Source organism: Lepus europaeus, chromosome 1 (genome assembly GCF_033115175.1).
Source record: "Lepus europaeus isolate LE1 chromosome 1, mLepTim1.pri, whole genome shotgun sequence".
NCBI classification, from domain to species: domain Eukaryota; kingdom Metazoa; phylum Chordata; class Mammalia; order Lagomorpha; family Leporidae; genus Lepus; species Lepus europaeus.
In genome coordinates this window covers 20,738,888-20,744,887 of record NC_084827.1, presented here as the reverse complement: position 1 = coordinate 20,744,887, position 6,000 = coordinate 20,738,888, and positions in this window count along the sequence as shown.

The window sequence follows — 6,000 nt, the reverse complement described above, 5'->3', positions numbered from 1 at the left end:
TTTCTTAAAATGAGCTACTCATGGGGCTAATGTTGTGGCGCAGGTTAAGGTGCCCCCTGTGATACCAGCATCTCCTACTGGAGTGCTGGTTCCAGTCCTGGCTACTCTGCTTCCAATCCAGCTCCTTGTTAATGTGCCTAGGGAAGTAGCTAAAGATGGCCCAAGTGCTTGGATCCCTGCCACCCATGTGGGAGACCAGATGGAGTTCCACTCTCCTGGCTTTGGCCTGGTCCAGCCCTGGCTATTGCAAACATTTGGGGAGTCAGTCAGTAGATGGAAGCACTCTCACTCTCTTTCTCTGCCTTTCAAATAAATAAATAAATAAATAAATAAATAAATAATTTTTTTTATTTACTTGTCATATCTCTTTCGTTTTGTTTAATCCAGATTGGTACCTTGTTTTAGACATTTAAAACAAAAATGAGCCATCAAGGGACCAGTGTTGTGGTGCAGTGGGTTCAGCTGCTGCATGAGATGCCAGCATCCCACACTAGCACTGTTCGAAGTCTTGGCTGTTCCACTGCCCATCTGGTTTCCTGCTAATGCACCTGAGAAAGCAGCAGATGGTAGCCCAATTTCTTGGGCCCCTGCCACCCATGAAGGAGACTGGATGGAGTTCCAGAGTCCTGGCTTTGGTTTAGCCAAGTCCTGGCTATTGCAGCCATTTACGGAGTAAACCACTGGATGGAAGCATGCATGTTCTCTGTGTCTCTCCCTCTCTACATAACTTTGCCTTTCAAATAAATAAATACATTTTTAAAAATGAGGTATCCATTCTTTGGAACATTAACTCGGTTAACTTTTGAGAAATCATCACTGATTTCACCCTTCTTCCACTCAATCTTCCTCATCAATTTGATGTTTCTTCTCCTTCCTTTTTTGTTTTTAAGATTTATTTATTTATTTGAATGTCAGAGTTTAGTGAGAGAGCCAGGGGGAGGTGGAGGGGTTCGGGTGGTGCAGCGGGTTAAAGCCCAGGCCTGCAGCGCCAGCATCCCATATGGGCGCCGGTTCTAGTCCTAGTTGCTCGACTTTGGATCCAGCTCTTTGGTGTGACCTAGGAAAGCAGTGGAAGATGGCCCAAGTCCTTGGGCCCCTGCACCTATGTATGAGACCCGGAAGAAGCTTCTGGTTCCTGGCTTTGGAACAACTCAGCTCTGACCAATGCGGTCATTTGAGAAGTGATCCAGTAGATGGAAGACCTCTCTCTCTCTGGCTCTACTTCTTTCTGTAACTCTGTCTTTCAAATAAATAAAATAAATCTTTAAGAGAGAGAGAGAGAGAGAGAGAGAGAAAGAGATCGATCTTCCATTTGCTGGTTATTCCCCAAATGGCCCCAATGGCTAGAGCTGAGCCAGTCCAAAGTTAGGAGCCAGGAGCTTCTTCCAGGTTTCCCACATGGATCCAGGGGCCCAAGCACTTGGACCATTCTTGGCAGCTTGCCCAGGCACATTTGCTGGATCAGAAGTGGAACAGCCAGGACTTGAGCCAGTGTCCATGCAGGATGCTGGCATCATAGGCAGGGGTTTTCCTGCTTTACCACAATGCTGGGGCCCCAGAGTTTTATTTAAATGAATATTTGCCATCTTTAAAGAATGTGTGTGTGTATTCTCTACCACAGAAAATGAGTTTTTTTTAAGGATTTCAAAGCCCGTTCCCCTCCTATAAAGACATAGCGGGAAGGTTAAGAGCTTCTTCGTCCTAAGACCAGAGTGTCAAACCCCTTTCTACCATTAATTATACAAAATTTAACTCCCAGGTACAGGTGAAACTGACCCCCTCCACAAAGCCTTTGGAGCAAATGCTGGATACTATCAGGTAGTAACCTCCCAAGGGTACTCAGCCTCTCTCCCCTACCTTAAAGGTCCCTAGACCTGCCTTTGTTTATAATTAGTTTTAAAATATTTCTTCTTTTCTGGCCGGTGCCATGGCTCACTTGGCAAATCCTCTGCCTGCGGCGCCGGTACCCTGGGTTCTAGTCCCGGTTGGGGTGCCGGATTCTGTCCTGGTTGCTTCTCTTCCAGTCCAGCTCTCTGCTGTGGCCCAGGAGGGCAGTGGAGGATGGCCCAAGTGCTTGGGCGCCTGCACCTGCATGGGAGACCAGGAAGGGGCACCTGGCTCCTGGCTTCAGATAGGCACAGCACGCTGGCTGTAGCGGCCATTTGGGGGGTGAACCAATGGAAAAAGGAAGACCTTTCTCTCTGTCTCTCTCTCACTGTCTAACTCTGTCTGTCCAAAAAAAATTCTTCTTTTTTAAAAAGATCTGTTTTATCTATGTGAAAGGCAGGGTTAGAGAGAGAGAGAGAGAGAGAGAGAGAGAATCTTCTATCTGCTGGCTCACTCCCCAAATGGCCACAATGGTGGGGGCTGGGCCAGGCTGACATCAGGAGCCTGGAACTCCATCTGGTCTCCCACTTTGTCCTGCATTATGATTGCAAATCAACCTCTTCCTAAAATTAACTCACTGAACTGAGAAAGTGGCACAGTCCAACAAGGTCCCTGATCACAAGCCCTCTGAGGTCATTCATCACCTGTATAATTTTGATTTCAGTCTTGTCCTGAGGGGTTTTCCAGGAATCCCAGGCCCTGAGCAAGAAGACTCTATCGACCTGACTAAATAAAGACCATTTTTCCATCATCAAAATTCCCCAAAGAACATCATATTGGCGACCAACAGAGAGCCAGAAGCACAGGGGGACCTGGACATGAGCTGAATGTGCAACTTCAATCCAATCCATAAGAGCCTCTACCGCTAATCCCTCAATGGTCTGCTTCTTGCTCGAAGCTTTGCATAAACACCTGCTTTCTTCTACCACATCAATGTTAGTGATTTGCTGAGCATCAGGTGAGTTCAACCAGACTGGAGTCCTATAACACAGGCAGTATTCTAAGTGTTTCACATATGCCTCTTCATATAATCATGAAAACCAAAGCAACCCCAGGAGGTAGGTCCCGTTGCCATTTTTATTTTATGGGTGAGAAAGTGAAGGCCCAGAGACTACACAACCTGTTCAGCATCATATAGCATTGGGATGTGCACCCTTACAGTTTGCTTCTAGAGCCTGTGTGTCTGAATGAGCTGCTGTAGATCCAATAGACGTCAGAGAATGACAAGTGGGGAGTGAGTAAGGGGAGGACTCACAAAGCATGTTTCTGGCTTGCTCTTGAGTGTGGCTGAGACACACACTAGGGAGGTATATATTTGGGAGGAAGATAATTAGTCGTGAGATATGTTGAACTTGCATTCTCCAGGTGACAGCATGGGCAGATCTCTAGCATACTGTTGGACATACAGGTGGAGAACTCAAGAGAGACTTCTTTTTTTAGATTTACTTATTTAAAAGGCAGAGTGACAGGGAAGGAAGAAGGAGCAGAGAAAGAGAAATATGTCTTCCAATCACTCTTCAAATGGTTGCAATGGCAGGGACTGGGCCAGGTTAAAGCCAGGAGCCAGAACTCAACCCATGAGTTGGGCGCCTGCACCCGCGTTGGAGATCAGGAGGAAGCACCTGGCTCCTGGCTTCGGATTGGCCACTTGGGGAGTGAACCAACGGAAAAAGGAAGGAGCCAACGCGGGTGCAGGCACCCAAGCACTTGGGCCATCCTCCAGTTCCCTCCCGGGCCACAGCAGAGAGCTGGACTGGAAGAGGAACAACCGGGACTAGAACCTGGTGCCTATATGGGATGCCAGTGTCACAGGCGGAGGATTAGCCAAGTGAGCCACGGCACCAGCTCCATGGGTTGAGTTCTGGCTCCTGGCTCTCTGTCTCTCTCTCTCACTAGCTCTAGCTTTCCAAAAAAAAAAAAAAAAAAGAACTCAACCCAGGTCTCCCATTAAGGAGCAGGGGCCCAGGTATTTGGGGCCGTAATATGTTCCTTTTTCTGGCACATTCACAGGGAGCCGTGTCAGAAGTGGAGTAGCTGAGACTTGAACCGGCACTCAGATACAGGATGCTGGCGTTGCAGGTGCTTGTGTGCCACAAAGCTGGCCTTTCAAGAGATTTTATTAGAAGCCATATATTTGGGAGTCATTGGCATGAAGCCATGGAAGTGGAGAAGATGTCTTAGGAAGAATGTTTAGAATTAGAAAACAAAATGCCTTGGGATGAAATCCCGAGAACATCAATATTAAGCAGAAGGCAAAGGAAGAATTCTTTTCTTTCTTTCTTTCTTTTTTTTTTTTTTTGACAGGCAGAGTGGACAGTGAGTGAGAGAGAGACAGAGAGAAAGGTCTTCCTTTTTCCGTTGGTTCACCCCCCAGTGGCCGCTGCGGCAGGTGCACTGTGCTGATCCGAAGCCAGGAGCCAGGTGCTTCTCCTGGTCTCCCATGTGGGTGCAGGGCCCAAGCACTTGGGCCATCCTCCACTGCACTCCTGAGCCACAGCAGAGAGCTGGCCTGGAAGAGGGGCAACCGGGACAGAATCCGGCGCCCTGACGGAGACTAGAACCTGGTGTGCCAGCGCCGCAAGGCAGAGGATTAGCTTATTGAGCCACGGCGCCGGCCGGAAAAATTCTTATAATAAGGAGCAGCTACTGGAGAGACAAGAGGAATAGCAGGAGCATGCGCTATGTTGGAAGGAAAAAGACATTTCAAGGAGGAAGTGGTATCAAATGCTGTGAAGAGGTCAGCACAGTTGGGTCTGAAAAGTGTGACCTTGACATTGAATGTAGTAATAAGGAGGTTATTAGCGACGCTGGAGGAAACTGTTAGGTTTACTTATGAAGCAAGGAGAGATCACTGGAGATGGATGAGTAGCCAAGCAAAGATTTAATCAATTTATGAGTAGAATTCAAGAATATTTAAATGATAATGAGAATAATACAGGATAAACAGAGTTTAAAAATGGAAAGGGAGGCTGGAATTGTGGCTCAGCTAGTAACACTGTTGCCTGGCATCCTGTATCCGTTCTGTTCAAGTCCTAGCTGCTCCACTCCCTTGTAGCTCCCTGCTAATGTGCCTGGGAAAGCAGCAGAGGATGGCCCAAGCACTTGGGTCACTCTACTCACGTGGGTGACTGTCAGAAGCTCCTGGCTCCTGGCTTCGGATCAGCCCAGCTCCGGCTGTTGCGGCCATTTGAGGAGTGAATCAGCCCATGGAAGATCTCTTTCTGTCTCTCCCCATCTCTCTCTAAACTCTGCCTTTCAAGTAAGTAAATAAATTTAAAAAAATAAAAGAAAAAACAGGAGGGAATTATTTATTAAGAGTCTTTGAAAAGGTGAAAGATCCAGAACACAGAGTTTAGCTGAAGCCTTAGGATGGAGTTTTTTCTTTGCAACATGGGAGAAAAAGAGAGGAATGAGAAAGGAAAAATTTTAAGTTGTTGGTGGGAAATGCAGAGAGCTGTCTTTTTTAAAGATTTATTTATTTGAAAGGGAGAGTTACATAGAGGGAGAGACAGAGAAATCTTCCATTGGTTGGTTCACTCCCAAAATGACCACAATGGCCAGGGTTTGGCCATGTAGAAGCCAGGTTGAAGCCAGGAACTTCATCTGAGTCTCCCACATGGGTGGCAGGGCCCCAAACACTTGGGCCATCTCTAGCACCCTTCCCAGGTTCATTAGCAGGAAGCTGGATTAGAAGTGGAACAATTAGGACTTGAACCTGCACTCCCATATGGGATAATGATGTTACAATGGGGTGGCTTAACCCATTGTGCCATACCACCAATCTTGGAAGGGAGTTCTCTCTCTCTCTTTAAAGATTTATTTATTTATTTGAATGGAAGAGTTACAGATATAGAGGGCGAGACAGAGAGATTTTCCATCTGCTTGTTCACTCCCAAAATGGCTGCAATGGTCGGAGCTGGACCAGGCTGAAGCCAAGAGACTGGGATTCCATGTAGGTTCCTATATGGATGTCAGAGGTCCAAGCACTTGCGTCATCTTCTGCTACCTTCCCAGGTGCATTAGCAGGGAGCTGGGTGGGCAGCAGAGGAGTTAGGACTTGAACCTGCACTTCCATATGGGATAATGTTGTTGCAGGGGCAGTTTAACCCATAG